The sequence below is a fragment of the Anastrepha ludens genome, chromosome 5 (assembly GCF_028408465.1).
Source record: "Anastrepha ludens isolate Willacy chromosome 5, idAnaLude1.1, whole genome shotgun sequence".
NCBI classification, from domain to species: domain Eukaryota; kingdom Metazoa; phylum Arthropoda; class Insecta; order Diptera; family Tephritidae; genus Anastrepha; species Anastrepha ludens.
The window spans coordinates 119,174,397-119,197,994 of record NC_071501.1 but is presented as its reverse complement, the minus strand read 5'-3'; the positions used below and the strand labels follow the sequence as shown (position 1 = coordinate 119,197,994).

The 23,598-nt window shown below is 41.2% G+C and overlaps 1 pseudogene; it reads left to right on the top strand.

The window, feature by feature from the left end:
* The first annotated feature begins 952 nt into the window (after positions 1-952).
* Positions 953-16,734, top strand: LOC128864862 (voltage-dependent anion-selective channel-like; annotated as a pseudogene).
* Positions 16,735-23,598: the final 6,864 nt, after the last annotated feature.

Genomic DNA, 23,598 nt, shown 5'->3' with positions numbered 1-23,598 from the left:
ATATTAAGAGGAAGAAGTACTCGAAAAAGTATGCGCGTGAAAATAGCAACACTATTAACGCCTTATTTTGTGTTTCTCCCGTTTGAGGATCCCTTTGAAAATTGTGCAACATTTAGCTAAAGTGGCGAAATTGTCTGCAGCGGCGCACATTGGCATAAATTTTGCACTCATCTTAACGCCAATTGTATACTTAACATATTAAAATGTCATGAATCAAGCGGATAAGCAGAAATAGAAATAAGTGGAAATGCGAGAAAAAAGTGTAGTCGTCTAGTGTGGTGTAGTTAAGCACAAGTGGGTGCTGGAAATTCGGTGGGTGGTGTGGCACATTTATACTCGTTGCACGGATAATATGCGCAGCTGGCATGTTCATTGTCGGCCACAGACATGGCGTATAAATTACGTATTTTTACAATGTTGTTACGAAGGTTGTTTAAGGCACACTCACAAGCACACATACACACACAAACCATTCGAAGATTGGCACCCAGTGCTGTCTACGGCATAAGAAAATGTGCACGAGGGGTGTGCGAATGCTTGGCTCCTTCCGCTGCAGTCAACACTTATTCAAATGGCAACAACGTTTTGGCACCTATTCAACTCATATTTCCAAGAAATTTACTCACCTCGTTTTTATGTCGCTGCACTCAACAACGCACGCCCAAAATGGAAGCTGCCAGCGAAAGCACTGCAGCCATTCATTTCACTTGAACGAATTTTATTTCTTTGCCTCAACTGTGCAAAATTTTTTATACATTTTTTTTTCTTTGTGGAAATCGCAAAAACAACGAAAAATGATAATAAAAAAGTCACATGAAAGCTTTTGACAGCTGGGAGATGCAGCACAACGAACAGCGGTGCGCAGCAGCAGCAGCAGCCGAGAAAAAATGTGGAATCACGACAGCGTACAAGTTGCATATGAGACAATATAGCACAAGTATGCAACATGAAAATGGTGAATGCAATCGCTGTGGCAGTGGCAGTGGCAGCGGCAGTTCAACCACCAACCAACCCGAAAAGACACTCCAATGCAAACACCTCTATTGAATGCGGCGACCAGCGTAGCAGCTTAGCAGCCATGCTGCATGTGAATTGCTGTGTTACATGGTGAAAAAAAACTAACCAATATACACAAGTCAAATTCAGTGCCAACATGTTCCACTTACGGCGTGCAACACATTCATTGTTGACAATGCGGTATTGGCACATACACACAAGTGTGGCTCAATACAAACGCGCAATTGATTGCGAAATTTTTAGTGCATAACTTTTTTATTTTTTGCTCCTCCCATAATTTTTTGCACTTTTTCGGTGCTTCTGCTTGCGCCGCCGCTTCCATATTGCCTTTTTATGAGTAGTTGCCCGAATTTGGGTGTGCGTACGCAATCTCAACGTATTTAAGTGCGCCTAAAGGTGCAAACATACTATTTGGTGTGAAAAATGTTTGGCCGGCACCATGAAGACAACACACACACACACACACAGCACTACATTTACAACACGCCATAAAAGGTGAAACAATGTAGCGAACGCTATGCGCGTGTGTTCGCTGGCACCATGGCGTATGAGTGATATACTGTATTAAAAATCACTACATGCCGCCACTTTTACTTATTTATGTTTTTCATGCTTGCCCCAGCACCCCATGTAATACTTTGCATGCATGCACATGCGAGTAAATACAAATTCTTTGCGAGACATTCACCACCTTCAAATGGGTGTAATTTGTATACCTTCCATTTGCATGCATGGTGTGTGTGTATATAAGTCGATTTTTTTCATTGTTGAACAATAGCTGTACTGACATTGTATACAAATTTCATTGTTTGCCAACTTGTGTGTGTGTGTCTGTGGGTGCTTTATTAAGCTTTTTTTTTTTTTGGCGGTGCACCATTTCTCACACTTGAGTGCGCATAAACTCTGCCGTGACTTGCAGCATTCAGAGCGCGGCGCTTCTCAAATAAATGCATAAAATTTGTGGGGCCATAAAGGTAGAAAATATTCATGCAGACAAATGTAATAAATAACCAAATGAAATGTTTATGGAGCAGAATTGTTTGAGGCATAATACAAATGCAAGTTTAATATGGCACTTAAGTTAAAAGCCATAGCTGCTTTAGAGCGGAAAAACGATTGGAAATTGACTTGGCCTAAGAAGAGTGTGTAACTGTAGCCATAACTTTCGAATTCATTATTAATTTTGCATGAGTGAAATTCTGCTACAAATGTAAAATTCGATACAATTGACCTCAATTTGGTACTTGAAAATGCAGCGTTAAATAAAACGAAGTAAATGCTGCCTGGTAGTAGCCTTAAAAGAAATCTCATACAACTCTAAGTGCTTTAACTGATTGTGATGTGTGTGGTATATATTTTTTAATTCAGGTTTCAATATATTTCATAAATTTTATTTGTTTCCTGTGAAGTGTGAAACTGTGAAATTACTCATCAGAGGTTTATAGAAAAAATCGGTAGTTTTGTTATTCGGCTGCAATAAACTCAGACTGTTTGCAGTGGTCATCTACCAACAGCTGTTGATCCATCTGAGACTTGTACGAAAAAATGTTCAAATCTTTGATCAAAATTTGTTCCAGCGACCGCCAAGAAATAGCCAATTTTCGTTCGGTTCGAGTTATTGTTGTTGTTGTAGCTGCATAAAATATTCCCCATACATACACGAGGAAGGCTTCTAAGGTGGCAGTTCTTGGCCGCATAAAAATCTAGTTCGTTCCGGTTAGATAGAACCGACTGTCGTCTGAACGAGTCGATACTGATGGCTCGCCTTCCACACTATACCCCAAAGCATAGATTTTTGCAAGTGCCCCCCCTGCGCCAGACCACACAGGTAATTTCCGAACTGAAGTCGACTCAGTATATTAAAGTCGAGCCACCAGACTTGCAATTTTTTCAGCAGAGGACCAAATGCAGGATATTTTTTCTAAAATTCAATTAAAAACACTGAGGAATTATTTTACACCAACAACCACAACACTTCATTCTCTCAAGTGTTTCTCAAATACAAGTAGCTGAAAGTTTTGAAATTGGCACTCAGAGCAACTTTCGCTCCCCAATCTGGCAACAAAACTAAGGCAAGCTCAAGGCAAGCTCAAGGCTGCCTACGGCCATGAAAATATCAACATAGATCCAGACGTTAGTGTTGATCTGAATGGTCTACTGGGCCTCAGCTGTTTTAGGTTATGAAGGCTGGTTAGCCGGTTGGAAGCCCACTTTCGACACCCAAAACAACTCTTTGAAAACCAATAACTTTTCCACTTATTCCTTTGGTCTCTACTTACAGGGACTTTGTGCTCCACACAGCTGTCACTCAGTTTTCCAGAAATGCACTCCCAAACTCGATATTGCCGTCCCATTGTCATGGACGTCTGGTGGTAACAACACTTCGTTCGCCCTTGATGGCAAGCACCTATTCGATGATGGCATCAGTGTACGCGCGAAGGTGAACAACCCTAGCCGAGTTGGTGTGGACTACTAACAGCGCGTAAGGGACAGTATCACAGTCAGCCTTGCTGCCTTGACCGATGGCAAGAACTGCAATGCTGGCAGTTTAAGTAAATGCGTTACAACAACTTTAAGAGTAAGAAATAAGGCAGAACATCGTCTTATTAAAAAGTTACCAACTAAACTATAACTAAACTCCATCAACAAAAGCACTGTAGGACGTTTTTTCCTCTTTCTTGAGGACTTTCTTTCAATAAATCTTCATTTTGAAGTGGAATAAAGTTCGCAATTGTCACTTGTGAAATTTCAAAAATAAACCAAGTATCTTAACCGCCGCAGGAAAAGGTTCAAGACCCCTTAAAGCCCGTGATACTTTTTGTGCCAGCTTGTACTATAACACTAACCGTACATAAAATAAACGTCAAGTCAACCCTCATCTCCGATAATACCACATTTCAGTTTGTTATTGGAGGATGGTTCCGCATGTAGCATTTTACGCAAGCGACGGAAGTAACTGATTGCCACTCACTTGGGAGTGGCCAGCACGCTTTTTCTGCATACGGTCCAAGCAGCTCACAATTTCCGCGCTTAGTCCAAATACCCTCTGGATATATTCGAGAGCTAAGCTAATGTGAGAAGGCGATGCATCCCAGGATAGCTGGTTGTGCGCTGAATTTGAAACCTGCCACGTAAAAATCCCTCCACAATGAAAAACCAAACAAATCCTCGTATGAGAACTGGTTATTCTGATGACGGCCACTGCAAATTAATTAAGGACTATACTCTGAGGACATGCACCTGGAATGTCCGGTCCCTTAATGGGAAGGCGCCTCTATCCGGCTGGTTGATGTCCTCGTGAGAGTAAAAGCTAACATTACTGTCATTCAAGATATGCGGTGGAAGGGGCAAGGCAAGGATAGACCTTGCGACATCTACTAAAGCTGACATGTAAAGGTGCGCATACTAGGTGCTGAATTTATAGTGGGAGAGAGACTTCGTCACCAGGTACTGTCGTTCACTTCGGCGGACGAGCGCCTCACAATAATCCACATCGAAGCAAGATTTTACAACATCTCGCTCATTTGCGGCCACTTCCCGATGAAAGAGAGGGACGATACGACCAAAGATACCTTCTATTAGCATCTGGAACGTTTCCATGAGTGATGACCCTGCCACGGCATAAAAATCGACTTCAACACCAGGGTGGGCAAGGCGGGAATTTTTAGTCCCACACTCGCAAAATTCAGCCTGCACAACGAAGAATTCGGTAACGGACAGAGACTGATGAACTTCACCGGGACTCGAAACATGATAATCTGCAACACTAGACTCCAGCATAAAAAAATACTCCAAGCAACGTGGCTGGCTCCTGATCGAAAAACGCGAATCCAGTTCGATCTTGTTGTGATAGATGAAAGACACGCTTCTAGTGCTTTAGATGTATGTACAATCCGAGGACCCAACATCGACTCGGATCATTACCTTGTTGCAGTCAAACTACACACACGCTTCTGTGCAGCAAAGATGTACACCCACTTACGCAAAGAATGTTTGACATCGGAAAGCTGCATTCGCAGACAGCCAGAATATTCGCCACTCCACTCTCACTCCCGCTCTCAGAGAGTACCCAACAATCCGGCACGCACGAGCAATAGAGCAGCATTTCTCGTTCTTTACGTACCACTGCCGAAGAAGAAATCGGTTTTCGCAAGCAGCTCTGTCCAATCCATAAGAAGAGCGATCCTGCAATCTGTGCCAACTACCGCGGGATTAGTCTTCTAAATTTCGCCTATAAGGTTCTAGCGAGCGTATTATGCGAAAAACTGAATCCAACCATTCAGAAAATGATTGGATCTTCTCAGTGTGGTTTTAGACCTGGAAAGTCTACCATCGACCAATTATTCACAATACGCCAAGTCTTGGAAAATACCCATGAAAGGAGAATTGACACACAAAATCTTTTTATCGACTTTAAAGCTGCGTTCGACAAAACGAAAATGAGTTTCCTGTATGCCGCGAAGTCTGAATTTGGTATCCCCGCAAAACTAATACGGCTATGCAAGATAACGTTGCTCAATAACAGCAGTGCCGTCAGAATTGGGAAGGTCCTCTCCGAGCCGAGCCGTTTGATACCAAACGGGGTTTCAGACACAGTGACTCGCTGTCGTGTGACTTCTTTCATGTGATGTTGGAGAGCATCGTACGAGCCGCAAAACTTAATCGCTCAGGCACAATTTTTTATAAGAGCGTACAATTGTTGGCGTATGCCGATGATATTGACTTCATCGGCCGTAACAACCGCGCTGTTAGTTCTGCCTTCTCCAAACTGGATAAAGAGGCAAAACGAATGGGTCTGGTGGTGAACAAGGTCAAAAGGAAGTACCTCCTGTCATCAAACAAACAGTCGACGCACTCGCGTATCGGTACCTACGTCAGTGTTGGCAGTCATGATTTCGAGGTTGTAAAAGGCTTCGTTTATTTAGGAACCAGCATTAACACCGAACACAATGTCAGCCTGGAAATCCAACGGAGAATCTCTCTTGTCAATAAGTGCAGCTTTGGACTAAGTAGGAAATTGAGTAGTAATGTCCTCTCTCGACAAACAAACCTAACACTCTACAAGGCTCTCATCGTACCCGTTCTGACGCACTACCTTGGACGATGACAACATCCGATGAGGCGTAACTTGGAGTGTTTGAGAGAAAGATTTTGCGGAAAATTTTGGTCCTTTGCACGTTGGCGACGCCGAATATCGCCACTGTTGGTGGTCATTCTCTAATCCAAGCCCCCTCTTCCTTTTTCTTTCCCCTATCTGGTTACTCCCATTCTCTTTTTGGTATCTCGCCTCCTGTATGGTATCACAACGAACAAATTTTAAATTTGTGTCCAAGTGAGCCCCTCAAAAGGGCAGCCATTTTATTTAACCTAACCTTAACTTAATATTCCTATGAACTCTTTGGTAAAGAATGTCTCATTTCTTTTTAATAAATTCAATATTAAATTGCTTTTAATTAAATTCTTAGTCTAGCACACCTGTTGTCTCTGACACTTGAAAATGACAAAATGAAATGAAAATGTAGAACAAAAGCTAAGTGCAACCAGTGTACACAATTTCCTATGTGAGTATGTGTGTACATATGCAGGAATGGGCATACCCTGTGGTAGATAGAGTAGAATAAGCTCGAATGCAGTCGTTAAAATCGAGTAGAAATAGGAATATAGTTTTAGAATGCCAGTTCGGCAAAGAAAAAAAAAATAAATTGGTTAAATTTCATTGATGCGCCGTTTGAATTGCTGTACTATCTAGTCGATATATCAGGGTCTCTTATGCGAAGCGTTAAAGAGAGCTTAAGGAAGGATATGTCACACTCTTTAGAACGTTTATATTTGTGAAATTTTTACTGATCAAAATTTCTGGAGACTTAAGGCGCATCTATTTGAGGTGTGACAGAATAACTGTATAATCAAAAAGTACCGGGAATGTTTACTTTAAACGAACCACGTACGTGAGAACCGGTCCATATTTTTTTCTTATGTTGGTAGGGCACATCTGTCACTTTTTAGCGCCATCGGATCATTAGTGTCTGCCTGGCCGGCGGAAAGTGTGGGGAAACAATTTTTGGATTTTGCATGATGATAATGCGCCATCAGACCGGGCCCTAATTGTGCTGGATTATTTGACCAAACAACAAGTAAATACCCATCATGCAAGCACCGTATTCACCTGATATGGCCCTGTGCGACTTCTTTTTGTTTCCCAAGTTGAAGTTACCACTTAAACGTTAGCACCTGCGAGTTGCTTCAGACGGCTCATTTTTTGAAGGAGATTAAATATATTTGCCTAAAATTTAACTCTGTTAACTCTGCATATAAAGGTTAGATTGAAGCGGTTGTCCTGTGGGACACACTCAGGCTCATAGCCCATTGTAATGCTGCGTGGGGAGCTTTCCCTACTTCTCCTAAAACCATTGTGACCTCTCAAAACTGTTAGAATATCTCCTATTTCTGCGGAACTGAGATCTTCCAATTCATTAACAAATTGTATACCTAAAATGGTAAGCCTACGTCTGGATAGAGCAGGACAATGGCACGGAAGGTGTAAGATTATCTCTTCCTCTTCCTCATTAAGACAGCTTCTACAGAAGTCATGTGCTTGCACACCCATCCTTTGGGCGTACCTACCTATTAGGCAATGTCCCGTTACGAATGAAATCAGTGTGCTAAGACTGTGACTCAGCCATCTCGTTAAGAGATGTGCGGTATTTCATGGCTACCTTGGAGGTTGTCGACTGTTTTGTGAGTCCTGGCTGTCAGTGAAAATGTAGATGTCATTTCCGGATATCCCATCACACTGTACCAGTGTCGCGGCTTTCATTATTGCCGTGAGTTCAGCCTGAAAGACACTACAGGAGTCGGGGAGCCGAAAACTGAAGGAGATCCCCAGATCCCCTTCTGTGTATACATGAATAGACTCGCCCTGTCTTACATCGTCCCGTTCCCACTCTTCCCTTGAGGGTAGGAGGGTCGTGAACGGTGTAGTGGCAAGTGTGAGCGGGACTGAATAGTCCACCAATCCGCGAATCTCCGTGGGCCAACCAGGATTTCGCCGTGACCGTAGCTCTAATTTGACCACTTACTTAGAGTGTTCAGCGCGATATATTTTGCCTGCAGATGCATCGCATTCGTCGAATTCGCCCTGAATAACGCGAAGTAGGAAGCTGGCGCTTATTGCATGCTAATGCACCATCTCATCGATTAACTCTTGTGACTGATTTTTTTACTATAAGTCGCATTTTGACCATCAATGACGCACCGTATTCGCCTGTTTTGGCTCCCTGTGACTTCTATCTATTCGGAAAATTGCATTTGGCCATGAAAGGAGAACGTTTTGCGTCCGTAAAGGCCTTCCAAAAGGCTTGTACGAGTACCAACATCCTGAAGGACACTTCGGTCAATGACCTGAAACACTCTTTCGAAAAGCTTTTAGATCGCGCAAAACAGTGTATCGAGGCCTATTTTGAAGGGGACTATTTTGAATAAATAAACTCGAAGTTATCAGAATAAAGCTTTTGTCGTTTTTATTTTAGCGCAATCTTATTTATTTTGGACTTCACCTTGTATATATGTATGTGCGTGTATATATGTATGTATTTGCTGAACTATTTTGCAGAAAACAATGGATTTCCACAGCAACTATAAAGAAAAATATCGAGTAAGAACCGCATGGGTGATACTTTGAATTGCATAAAAGTAGCACAAACACTTCTACATGAATATACATACATACATACGTGTGCGTGTGCACTTATTTAGACATATGAATTAATGTTACGATGTAGCTGCTGTTAATATCGGAAATTGAATAGCCTACAACGAATGCGGTGCCTTGGTTTGTATGTGCAAAGTGTGATGTATGTGGCGAGCGAGCAGCAGATGTTGCAGCTATAAGCCAAGTTAAGCTGGAAAAAACATATACACCTACACCTACATACATGCATACATAAGTGGATATGTGCTTTTGTTCAGGAATGTAAAGCTGTTGCAATCAATAAGTTTTCCAGCAAACGAGCACACACAAAGGCAGTGCGCACGGAAAACGAAGAAACAACAACAGTAAAGTACTTGTGAAATTGGCAAAGAAGAAGAAGATGAAGAAATAAATGAATGTTGTTTGCTTTCCACGCAGCAAAAGCAAACAAAAAGCAAAAAAAAAACAAAAAAACATGAAACAAATAGTAAACGAGAAACAGCAGAGAGGATGAAGGTAACGCATATCACACACACACATTCAGTTACACGCTTCTGCTGCACACGCACTCTGAAACGGGCAAGCGAATTTCAAAGGCAGCACAAGAAACATTCTCAAATTGCAAACACTTGCGTGTGTGTGTATCTGTTTAGTTGGCCTCACAGTTCCTACCCAGCTGAGCGGCTAATTCTCCTGCGCACATGCATCCATACACCCATACACCTATGCCTGTATCTGTGCACATAAAGTGTGCCACCGCACAGATATTGTGTGGCCCATTGGAGGTTAAAAGCAGTGGATGCCATTTGCGCAGCTATAAAGGCCAGAGCGTTGTGGCAAGTAACCGCCAGCGTTAAGAGAATATGAAAGCTCTTTGGGTAGCAGCTGCCGTCTTGCCTTGTGGTCTCGATGGTGGCAACTTGAATATTTCACATTGCGTGCGTACCACAAACACCATTCTCCATTCTAACAACTCCTCTGCAACTGTAATTCATAGTACAGCTATAGTATTATGTTGCATACACCAGACGCAGCTGTGTTGTTTATAGTTGCATTGATACGTTCATATGCGAGCGAGTGAGTATGTTGTTGTAGAAAGTACACTGCAGCCTCAGCAACCGCATCTCGTCAATCTGTGCCTGTTTACGAATATATTGCAAACAATTTCTTATATTCTTCTCTTCCGTGTCTTTTTTCTTTTCACCATTCCCCACAACGCTTTTTAGTATTTCTTATTTGCTAGGGAAACTGTTGTGGTTCTTAACAGTCATATAATTTCAATTTTCAATTTAAATGCTGCTTTATACGGCGTTAATTAAGTGCACTTGTCTTCCCATATTTGTGGTGAAAGGCAATCTGCGTTAAAGCAAAGCATTCGTGGCATTGAGTTTATGTGAGTGTGTGGTTGTATGTATCAAGAGGTGTTTGAGAGCTCTGTGTGTTTTTAAAAGGAGGCACACAGAGGAGACATCAGTCTAAATCGAGAAGTAAGACACCTTTGGCAGCATCTCATATTTCCGCGGCGGCTTGGCATTCCCCGTCGTACCGATGCTTTTTTCGGGCTCGCCGAAATTCGATTTCTTCTTCGGCAGTGGTACGTAAAGAACGAGAAATGCTGCTCTATTGCTCGTGCGTGCCGGATTGTTGGGTACTCTCTGAGAGCGGGAGTGAGAGTGGAGTGGCGAATATTCTGGCTGTCTGCGATTGCAGCTTCCCGATGTCGAACATTCTTTGCGTAAGTGGGTGTACGTCTTTGCTGCACAGTAGCGTGTGTGTAGTTTGACTGCAACAAGGTAATGATCCGAGTCGATGTTGGATCCTTTCGGATCTTTCATCTATCACAGCAAGATCGAACTGGATTCGCGTTTTTCGATCAGGAGCCGTACGCGTAGCTTGGTGTATCTTCTTGTGCTGGAGTCTAGTGATGCAAACTACCATGTTTCTTCTGTCCCCTGCATTGACTTCGCCTAGCACGATTTTTATGACGTGGTTCCAACGCTCATAGGAACGCTCCAGGTGCTCATAGAAGGAGTCCTTGGTCGCATGGTTCTTCCCTTCCGTATGGGATGTGGGCGCATATGAGCGAGTTATTGAAAAGTGACTCACCTCTTGAATTAATGTCCGAACTACCCCAACATTTGGAATGGTAATTCGCGTCGGTACCAATGATGCTGCCGGTTTTTCTTCGTCACGCTTCAGGTAGCGCCTCCCTTAGCAACATCGTAGGTGACTCCTCTTCATGGTCGTTCACCATATGGGCTGAGATCAGCCAGATTCTTCCGATAGTACTTTCCATTATTGTGGTGACATTGCTAAAATCAGGCAAAATAAATGATTTTAATTCCTTCCTGGTGAGTATACAGGAGTACGTTTACCTTCCCCACTCTGCACCATCAGCATCGCCTCCCAGTACAACCGGAACTCCAGAGACAACGCGCCTGGCATCGGTTTAGTAGACCCTTAGGACTACGCTCTCGAAGCCATTTATGATGACCTTTTTAGTTTCAGCGAGAGGGTCGAGAGACTCCGCATTTAGCAGAAGCAGCGTTTGCCGAAAATATCCCTCGAACTTCTCGATCTTACTCACCTTCCAGTTGTATGTGAGAAGGTTTGGGACACAATGGGCGTAGAGACAGTTCCTTCTTATCCACAGCTGCTTGTCCATAGCTCCTTTCCAGACCTCTCCAACCAGAGCTACTACCGCCCTTTATATTGTAGCCGACCGTTCGTCGGCGCACACAATACGCTTAAAATTGCCTTACTGCCATTCGGCACTCTCACAGTATGGCGGTGCGAGTTTCCCTTACTACCTTCATGAAAACTGCAGAGACTGCGGACGCCATTTTCTTCCATTCAACCTTGCAAGTGGCACCATCTTCCCTGCCGTTTTCGGCAACCCCCAGAGTAATATATCCCGCCTGATTAGCTGGTCTCTCAAGCACTTGAATCCATTCAATGCTGCTTATGGAGCTAAAATTATTTTTGATTGATCTATAGCACACCTTTTTTTTCTTCAAAAATTAAAATTTAATTATGTGAAACAAAAACTCCGGCACTCACTCTGAGGAAATCAGCACAGAGGACCCTTAATGCAAATTTCGTACTTATGCATGTATGCTTTGAACTTCATTTTCAATTTCATAATAGATATTGCCTGCAATACTGTTGCCAAAAGCACTTAAATGCAAAAAAAATATTTTCTAACGAAATCTTTCACGTTATGTTATTAAAGCTCTATGACAAAAATCACTTTCTCGCCTAGACTGCAATCGCAAAATTCACATTAAATTCCGATATACTTAAATTCACAATAAATAGCGATAAATTACAGTTAACTGACGGCTGCTATCTATTTCGCATCGCTGTCGAATCACAGCCGGGGTAATTTTCCCCACTACGAGTATTACTTGCTGTCTGCTCACCAATAACAATCGACGCAAGCCTGCTCTCTCACACGCTCCCCTCTACATATACTTTGTAAACGCAAGCGAGTGAGTACTGCTGTGCCGCTGGGTCGCACGCTTACAAGTTTGTGCGCTTGCACGTCCGTTTTGCTTACCTAATGAAATCATCTCAAGTTTAATTTAATTTTATCGCTCCCTCAAGTGTAGACAACAACAACACAATTGTTTAGCTACAGCGTCGTGTGCGTGTGCGTGTATGCGTAAGAGTATGCCGACTTGTCGTGCTGCCTGTCTGGCTACCTGACTACTCTGCTGTCTTGCCTCACTTGATGAATGTTAGCAATAATGTCAGCGTAATCACAATTGTCCGCCTAAAACTATACACGACATAATAATAAATCTACCGCGTAATAAAACACAATAAGGACAATAACAGCAATTACAATAGCGACGAAAAGCACGCGCAAGAGGACCGAGCAGCGCATAATGAGAATATAAGTACCGGCATGGAAAATAAATTTATGGCGAAACAAAGTAATAAATATATTAAAGTTGAAAATAAAAAATGAAATTTCGCTGTCTTTAAAATTTTGGTAATGGAGCATTGGAAATTGAAAACTCAAAATCACATTAATGCGTAAACTTGGTCTGCAAAAATTTAAATTGAAAAACAATAATTTAGGCAATACGCGTTCATGTTTTCCCATTTTGTTGGCATATTTATGGACACTGGGCCGAATAGATGACAGTCACTGGGTATGTGTTTGTATGCTGCATACGGACGGTAAGTTAGACCTCTCTTTTAGCGGTCATTCGACCTCTAAAATTTAGTTATAGCAGCAGCAGTCGCTCCTCGGCATACATTCGGAGGTCATTGTCATTTTGAAACGCATATGCATACATATTTGAACAATATACCGGCCTGAAATAAGCATAGTAATTTTGTATTGCATATTTGAAGGGGATATACGTTCTTTTTATTTTCTGTGGACTTACAGATTCTTTGCACAAAGATTTTGTCTGAGGGAACCGCTAGTGAAATTTTACGGCAAATAATTTTCTACAACATTTTAAGCCTCTAGCGACCTTCGAAATGCCATTTTATTCGGACTATCTGAAAAATGGGTCAAAATGGCCCTTTAATGAGAGAGATAATGTGTTAAAATGTTCTACAAAATTATTCCTCGTAAACTTTTACTATAGGCACCTTAACAACATATTTCTTTCCGATACATATTTTAACTCTTTACTTAATTTATTCTAACCACCCTTAGATACAATGTTGCAAATTTAAAATGAAATGCATAGAAATTCGATCAAAGAATGGAAAAGGATTTTGAGGTTTTACTATATAAGTCTAGGTCTTTTATCCAAAGTTGAAGTCATTTCACCGGCATATAATTGTTTTTTTTTTTTAAATGGAAATACTTTATTTGCAATCTATCTTAGAATACAGGTATTCAGCAAAAGAGATCCTATTACCTAATGACAGCATAGTATTTACACTGGTGCAAAACTACATAGAAAACTATAGAATTTTTTCTTTTTACAATTCTTATGCATATTTTATGTTATTAGATTTAATTTTACGAGAAAAACCTTCTAATAGGGCAGTGCAAGGCCACAAAGGACACTTTATTCTCCGAGCTGGTTAACAAGTCGAAACATTACAGTTCTGGAATGGCCACCATCAAGTCCGGAACTTTAAATAAAAAAGAGTTACTCCAAAATTGATCCCATTGCTGCTCGGTTATGTAAGGTTAGGATAAATGGATGTCCTTCGAGGAAACCACTTGCACAAGTATTCACAATTTGTCCGTTGTGATACCATACAGGAGAAGGGAATGAAAAAAGGTGAAGGGAAACAACCAGACAGGTGGAAAAAAGGAAGAAGCGCATTTGGGTTAAAGCATGACGATAAACGGCGGTGATGTCCGTATTAATCGCTTCAAGCTGCTAATGAATTACACCGGGTATACGATACTTACACCTAAACGTCAACGACACCGTTGGACTTCTTTCTTTGGGGTTATTTGAAAGAAAAGATGTACGTCGATAAGCCAGCAACAGTTCAAGAGCTAAAGGATGAGATAATTCCGCCCATTAACGGCATAGATCCTCAATTATGCCTCAGCGTCATCGAAAATTTGGACCATCGGATGGAGGTGTACCACCGAAGCCGCGGCGGCTATTTGGCCAATATTTTGTTCCATACGTAATTGAGCCATACCAATATTATCAAAATAAAGACAAATGATAATAATTTCCTAAAAAAGTTGTATTTTATTCAAAATCAATACCGGCCCTTGAAACTTAACCACCCTTTATGTCTAAATCTTTGCCCCACAAGAGCAGGGCAGCTGGGAAGAAGATGCTGAGATAATTCCACCTCGTCCTTCAGACAGCTTTTACAAAAAGAACTTGAAGCAATACCAAGCTTCATCGCATGGACACCTAACGGACAAAGTCCGGTAGGAATATCTACCAAATTCGAGAGCTGCGGCTTTGTTAGCCTTATAAGTTCACCCAAGTGCGCCCGATCTACCCCTGCCCAGTACTCGCTGAGTTGACGCGACGCCCATCTTTTCAAGAGCAGACTACTGAACCTGGGAACAAGGGAACCCCAATCCCCTCATTTTGCGATGAAACCGTCTCCAGGGTTTCCTCTCTAACGAGCTCACGAACCCAGCAGTTTCCTTCTATGCCGCTGTGACCGGGAACGCAAATGAGTCTAATATCCTAGTTTTGTGATGCAATCCCGAGAGAAATCAGACATTCCCGACTAAATTCGAACGCACAAACAACGGGCCCAAGGCCTTAATTGCCGCTTGGCTGTCGGAGTAGATATTAACACCCTTTATGGTAATTACAGAGGTAAGCAATCAGTCTACTGGTTCCTTAGTTGCTGCTACTTCGGCCTGGAATACACTACAGTGGTGCAGAAGACTAAATTTGAGCTTGATGGGGAGCTTCTCGCAGAATACTCTCCCACTCTACAATAAAGCAAATTTTAATTACTAATTCTACGCTCATAAATGGTCAAGCAATTTTGTTTAAACCGACTTCTCAAATAACTAAACCATTTGGGTCTCAAAAATGGGTGCAGCATAAAATTCGGGCCTTCAACTTTCACGCCGGCCTAAAATTGTTAAATATTCTTGTTTTGTGAATTCAAAAATTTTAAATGTGAAATTTACCTCTTTCTTATGAAAACTAGAAACGAAAGCCTCAAAGGGTTGCAAGCAAATAATAAACCGCATAAGCGCACGAATTGGATGCATTTAACTGCCAACAAAGTCACCCCTTGGCACCGGCACGATTACGAATGTCAAATGGCGGCCATGTCATACACCAACCGACTTCCCTGCACCGCGCGCCTTCTGTGAAGCAGCAACAACCAAACGAAATCTGCAGAAAATTGTCTCGTTTGCATTCGAAAGCGATTTGCAGTGTGCGATAAGACTGAAGGTGAAGACAGGATAAAAACTGCATGCGGTAAGTTGAGAAAAAAAGTCGAGAGCAGAGGAGCTGAAGCGCGGCAATGGCAATGGATAATTGACTTTCAAATCAGTTTCCTATAAAAATTTATCGGCACTCGAGAGGCGTGGTCATCAAGGTTTTTGGAGCGCGGATGTTGGAGCGAAAATAATTGAGTACAGCGCTGAGTTCTCCATGTATTGGCAGTCGCACATTAACTAAGAGCAGAGGAGCTGCCAGTAATTTTGCGAGTATTTGCACAAGCAAACGATGACACAGCGGAAAATGCAAATTGTCATTCAATGAGTGGGGAAACTCTATTCTATAGAGGATAATTGGCAGCAAAAACACACACAAATACTTACAAGCCAACATTTCTAACTCACACATACATATGCACAAGCTTATGCCTTTCACCTACAGCCTTGGCTTAATACAAAAGCGAACTTAATGACTTTTATTGAGTGCCTATTGACTCGATCGAATGCAAAGAACTGCGAAAGGACGAATGCAGGTATCAGCCAGTGGATATCTGCAACTAAAAGCGTGCGATGTTGAACAGTGCCAGCGCCAGCACCAACAACAACAAGCACGAGTACAGCTATTACGACAGCCAGCAGTCAGGAAGCTGCTAATCAAATGCAAAAACACTTTCTGTCGCCATTAGCTACGAGTGGGTGTTGCATAGCTCGCTTGCTGCCTGCCTCTCTGGTCTCGTGGCATTCAAGGAAATTAACTTGAAACGTGATTAGAGCGAAGCTTAATTGATATTTGATGACGATCGGTGCGCTCATAGCGGAAATTTCAATATTATTATTTTACATTCACTTTGCTGATTTTTTTCTTTTTTCCCTTTCTTGTTACTGATTTTGCTTTTGTATGGAAAATACTGTAATTAAAAATGGATTAGAGATGCCATTTAGTTGATGGAAAATTGCAGGAAACCGTAATACCCAGTTACTAACAATACTGGCAAATAGAGAAGCCACATGCACTAACACACACGCACACACGCGCACACACTGACAGGTGCTTAACCAAACTAACTGCATTGACAGCACCGTAGGCGGCCACATCGGCAACTCTGTAGCTTTAACAGCAACTGCAGTCGCCTACGCGAGCACAGCGCCAATGCAGCAACAATGAGTGACAGCTGTGACAAGCGCGTTGAGTAAAAATGTAATCTAAGCAACAACAATGCAGCAGTCAACAGGTAGAGCAACACAGCTATGTGAAGCGTTAGTAGTCAATCAGCGAGGAAGACAAAAGACCAGGCGCGTGGCGTTGAATGGAAACAAAAAAACTCAAGAGTGGCAGTCAACAGGAAAACAGAAAAAATTTCCAGGCATTAACAAAGATCACAAAATTGCAAACCAAACTGAGGAAGTGATTTCAAAAACATATCGAAACAGGCCACCACAAAACACAAAAACCACTTTGTGCTTTATCCTTTTTTATGCGCACACATTTTTAAATTTTTTTTATTTTTTTTATTTTTTTTTTGTTCGGCCGTGACAATAGTAAAGCTTCTATTGAGCAAGTGCACGCAGCCCACTCGTTTTCTGTGCGTGTGATGTGACTCATGCCCCCCTGTCCCCATGCCACCACTTTATTTACCCTTTAGCAAATTGGCGCACTCTCCGTCGATATTTTCTGGTCGCGTTTTTGCTTGCGCAAGTGCTGAAAGCTGCAAGCGCTGAAGGACACATGACTTATTATTTCATAAACAAACAGCAGCAGCTGCAACTGCCCAGGTAACTGCTGCCATTTTTGTGTTTTTTTTTGTTTTCAAGTTTTCCAATTTTTCTGTTCATATTTTTGTTTTTGATTTTTTTGTCCTTATTATTAATATTTGGTTTGGAAAAAAATTTCTTTGATTCTGATTATTTGAATTATTATTGTTTTTGTTGTGTGAAAATTATATCATTATTATTGGGTGGCAATAAACTAAACCCACCGCGAGTGTACCGCCTGGGCAGTGAATCCCGACATTCTAGCCCTTCTCACCCCCGTTGCACTTCTGAAGATCGAATTTTCAAAATTGTATATTAGAAAGGGGACGAAGATGCGAGGTGGCAGTCGGTAAGAGATGTAGCAAACGCTTTATACAGAGTTTGTATATCTTCTTTCACCACTCTTTTGGCGGGACAAAAGGTGCAGAACTTTGTTTCAGTCATGGTCGGGAGGTGCCTGGCGAGTAGGCATGAAACGCTATGGGAGAAGTCCCTGAACAATACAAGTAAAATCAACATGGGCCGAAATCAAATTCGAGCCGAGATATCGGTACAAACGTCGGTGGGAGTAGTAGCTGCTACCATCGGTGGACAGAAAGGGGTACTTGATTCTGCTCGACGTGTCGCCAGCAGTCACACATCTACTGAGGTGGTTGCAGGCCCCAGCAGTCAAAATGTTACTGCAAAACAATCGAAGTGGTTATTCTCATGAGGTGCCGCGGTTAAATCGAGCTCGGACCTAGAAGGCGTGAGCAGCGGGACGACCATATACACAGCTGCGGAAGAGAAGCTGCGGACTTCCTCAAAGGCCAACCTTCTAGGTACTGCTTTCGAAGGCAGGAATGGACCAAGGAAGAAACCGGGTAAGGAAGGACTGAAAGTTCTTGCCCAATACAAGGCGGCCTAAGGAGCGAGAGGATCTTAAGTGGGCCAAGGAAACAATTAACTTCTTCGTCCGAATTTCTTTACGGACGAAGGTTCATAAGAGAAAACCCAAATTGTGCTAGATTTTTTTACCAAACACCAAGTAAATACCCATCATGCAAGCACCGTATTCACCTGATATGGCCCCGTGCGGCTTTTTTTGTTTCCTAAGTTGAAGCTAGCACCTCATAGAAGGAGATTTCAGTCCATAGATGTGATCAAAGAGAATGCGCTACGTGCCACACAAGCAACGAAACCATTGATCTTTTACGGAAAAAGTTTCCGGACCGTGTTATCTCTCGAAGAGGTGATCAAAATTGGCCACCGAGGTCTTGTGATTTAACACCTTGTAACTTTTTTCTTTGGGGCCACGTGAAAGAGAGGGTCTACGCCAACAGCCCAGGGTCGATTTAAGACCACAAAGATGGAATTCGTGAGGCTATAGAGGACATAGGGCAGCCACTTTGCAATTCGGTTGTAGAAAATTTCATGAAAAGGATATTGTCCTGTAAGCTTGGTCGTGGTGGTAATTTGCTGATGTTATTTTCCATATTGGCATACCTTCCTCTTTATAATGAAATAATCATCATTTATATTAAAAAATAGTATTTTTCTTTGAATATGAAAATAACACCTTTTATTGGAAAACCCTTGCAATGTAACTGTAACTTAATTAGCACACTGACTACTAGGGCCTTCGGTGCATAATAACTCCATTGCAAAATGACTTATTTCTAACTGTACATTTTATATATGGTCTGATATATTAATAAATTTCACATTGCAACTTGTGATTTGGCTGAATTACTATAATTTCTTATTTCAGCAGACACGTTTAGATCAACAGCATATAAAAAGAATTTAACAAAGGAAAAAGACGAACAGATTCATTAATAAGCAAGGTGCTAAAATATTGCCTTAAAGTACACCAGATGTAGGCGTAAACTGTACCGAAGAAACCCCATCAATAAGAGATATGCTGGTCCTCCGCTTTCTTAATAAGATCGAATCCAATCAGAGGAGGTCAAATGAAAACCAAGAAATGCCAATTTAGTTACTAAAATCGTATGGGAGATTTTACCTAAGGCTTAAGAGAAGATCCTGTAGTCAAATTGGAATCCGCTCTGGAAACCTGCGTGGCAATCTTCAGAAAAAACCGACAAGTTAGCTAATATTGACCGGAATTACATTAGGTGGCAAAAAAACAAATCCATGATTTTCTCGGTAGATGGCTGTGGTGATCAATATTTCGACCAAAGAATTCAAAGTTTGCTCATTGTCAAGGTGATATTTCACAAAAAAAAATTCTTTTGCTGTTTTTTGTTTCCTCAATTCTGTTGTGAGTTACAGGGTGTTGCGAATGGAAGTCAACCAAGAGAAAATCCGGTACATTTTAAAGTTCTTCTTTGATAAAGGCGAAAATGCAAGCCAAGCCACTGAAATTGTGACCGGGGTTTACGGTGTCGATACTGTAACGCTTAATGACGTGCAATTTTGGTTTCGTCGATTCAGTTCAAACATTTTTGATGTTAAAAAAAGTGTCAATAATGCCGAAAATGTCGATGAAATCACAGAAATAATCGAAATTGACCGCAATCTTAGTAGTCGCTCAGAAGCTAAAGATCGCCCATGAAACAGTTATAAATGAGTTCCGCAAAATAAAAACTAATATATTTCTTTTACCCCAATTTAATATTTGTTTTTGCAGAATTAAGCCTTTACTTAATTTATAGAAACTTTCTAATAAAAAATAAACATCCTACCACAATAAATAACAACAACAATGCAACCACATACAGCTTATTAAGTTTAAATCAATGCCATTCACCTTGCACAACCCACATTACACACACACACACACACGCACAAAAGAGCAGCAACACAATTAGCGCGCCTAAAAGGAGGCAACAAACTAATTTGTGTGTGCAGAAATGCGCAACTCTGTCAGTTATATTCATTCATTTAGTCATTTTGCCGAACTTGCCACCTAAAGTTGACTCACACATACATACGTATGTATGTGTATGAAGGTATACAAATGTCGAGCATACAACAGCAATTTGGCATTTTCACAGCGCACAGCCCAAAAGTGTGTTATTTTTTCGTTAAGCGGCGCTAGTTTCACTCTCAGCATTAGAAAATTGGCAAGCGTTATTTTGTGCGAAGCGCGAGCGGAGTGCATAAATTACTTGATTGTTTTAATATTTCTGTTTTGTTTTTGTTTTTTTGCTTTTCGCAAACGAGAGCTTGATAAGCCTAATGCTTTTTCGAAAGGCTGCCAACCCACTACAGCCATAACAAGTTTTCATATTTCAGCAGCCAAATTGGAGATATAAGCGCGCACGAATGTGAATTACTAATACAAATACAACATAATTTACTAAATGTGTGTAAGTTCGTGTGTGCTGTAGAAGCAGAGCGCGCCCTAAATACTCCGAGTGCTGTATTATTTTTTGATGGAGTGTTGCATACTATCAGGGGCGTAGAGGCACGCTGCTATGCATGCATTTAGTAGGACTTAGTGGGCTACGCAGCATATCGTCGGTGGCGGTGGTGTGCGAATGCTTACATGATAAAATGTCGTGCTTCGCATTCGTGTTGGCAAATTAATTACAAAATTATGCTGTTGACTGCCGCTGCTACTGCCATTACTGCTGGCGTCACGCCATCCGCCGAGTTGCCTAACTTTCACAAGTCGTGATTGTGTAAATTTCTGTGTGCGCGAGTGGCTCAAAGTATGTGCGAGTGCGGTTAGTGTAGGTGTGGCAGTTGGTTAGAAAGTTCTCGTGGTTGAGGCTTCGAAAATTCACGGCGCATTTTTTACATCAAAGGCGCGCGCAAAACTGCCGTTAATGGGGAATTTTAGAGCAAACGAGAGGCAGCCGGGCCGAACACTGCCGCTGCAATAAAGTGCAATTAAAACGATTTAGCGCAGAAAATGAAGTGATGCAAGTTAAAATGTGGGCCTCATAAACGAGCGCCTTTAAGAACTAAAATGATTTCAAGAAAATTTAATGAAATTTAATATTTTTTATTTATTTATTTTTTTCACTTTTATCTGCCACTCAGCCCTCAAGTACCTGGCAATCAATGCCGCCCTGGTCAACGCGGTTCGCCACGTGTCGCATTGTTGTCATTGTTGCGGTTGCGCCAACTCCCGTTATTGCTTACACATTTTTTATTTCTATTTATGCGCTGTATTTATGAATTTTTATTTCTTTTTTTTCCTCTTTTCTGGCAACAAATTATCATTTTTGCACACCAGCGGCGTCGGTTATTAAGAAATCTGTGCCGCAATAAATTTAATTTATGTGAATGCTTAGGTCAGAGAATCGTTATGATTGCGAGTCATTTTATCATTTTACTGGTATTTAAATATAATTTAGGCAGGCGTTGGCGATAAAGCGGCCCATCTCGCCGACTGCTAGTTGGCCTGATTCTGTGTGTAATTAAAATGGGCTTTGTATTGTCTTGACGTTGGTCGGCAAATTAAAAATAAATGCATTTGCAAACGAAAGGCCACTCGGGACGTGGCACTGCTTAATGCTTTTGGCATTAAATACACTCAATGTGATTTGTGTTTTATGAAGTAGATTTGGAGCGGTTTTTCATTGCCGTAAAATGGGAAAAATGATTTATATTAAAACCAAATAACTGTACAGCAAATGATGGTATCTCACTTGCAAACCTCACTTAGGTCGCTTTAATGGCTTACAACTTTTTTTTTTTGTATGAATTTTATATTTGAAAAAAAAAAACTGAAAGTACTAAATTATGGCAAACATTTTTTGTTTTTCTTTTTGTTTATAGGAATTTTAGTTTGTATTCTGTCTATACCAATAATTCATATAAGACCTTCAACAAATATTGCAATTTATTTGAAAAGCGTCATCGGTTTAAGTATTAAAGGTATATTTCCCCTGAAATATCCTTTCTAATAAACAAACTCAACATTTCATAGGTAGCTCTTAGGTGACCTGGATCGATGTTTTCTTTTCCAACATTAAAAAGACACGCAAAGGTGAGATGAGAGTAAAGGCCAGTTCATTTGGTTGTGATTGAAGACGATCAATACTGAGATGGCAAAATTTTTTATTTGCTCTTTTACTACAATGGAAGAATATTTAAGTGCCGCTGAGTTTAGACATTCGTCACGTGTCACGGAGAGTTTGCTAGAGTGCGTAGGGTCTTGCACGGAAAATGTTGCCGATATTTCAAGTTTGTAGTTATTTGATGCTGTGCCCTGTTAATGTTGGATTTCATAGCTCAGGGCTAATTTGAGCACACAGGTTAAACATTGTCCTCATTGAACCAACCTGTGGCTTTGATATATCTAACAAGGCTGGTTATTTTCATATTTGCTACTTCTGTCAAGTTATTCAGGGAACTTTTTTGTAAAATATTGATCCTTCTTCTATCCAGTGCTATGCACCCGCATGGAAAGTGTTTTATAGTCTCTTCTTCTTCAATGTCGTTACAGCTTCTGCAATAGGGTGATCCCAGTCTACTAGCATGCCTGCCAATCAGACAATGAAGATTTCTCATGTTCTTCCTGTTCAGTTTCAACAGTCGGTTTGTGTGGCCTATGTTCCATTCTGCCCACGTCATTCTATTTCTTGCACAGACCAGGAAGTGAGTCCATAGCCTTTGGGCAGCTCTGATAGTTTGTTTGTCTAAAAGCATCTTACAAGTTGCTAAGGGTATAAGTATGTTCACTTTGTCCGATTGGATCGGTAATGTGGTACTCAATCTCACTGTTGATATGCTTTGCGGTTGCCTACTATGTCTCTGTGACCCAGTACCTAGAGCAGGTTTATTGCAAAGTACTGCAATAGTTCTGTCAACACGTCGATACATTCTTTTACTGTCTTCGAGTTGTGGTAAAGGTTGCATGTGAAGATTTATTTTCGTTCACTTTCAGACGCCATGTCCGGAGCCATTGGCAGATTTCATTTATGCCGATGCCAGAAGCTTATTTAGAATCCGCTGATGTCGTCATACTAGCAATGTCATGAGCAAAAGTATCGATTAGAGCAACATTTGTGGTTAGCCACAGGATTAGATCTCAAACTCTGGCTTCTGGGACCCAGCTTTAATTTATTGGAAATTAGAGAACTCATTTTCGTTATTTGCATAGAACAATCGTTGGTTTAAATATGATTTAAGGAGGAAATAGACATTAAGCGGTTAATTGTTGTTTTTTTTAAGAACAGACTTTTGTGTGACATGTCCAGGAAAACTACTGTACAAATTTATTTTTAGTCGAGTGCTATTTGTATTTATTCGACAAGTTGTTGTTGTCTTTGCAACAGTAACTTTGCCCTGTCAGTGTAGTGCTGCCGGCAAGCAATTT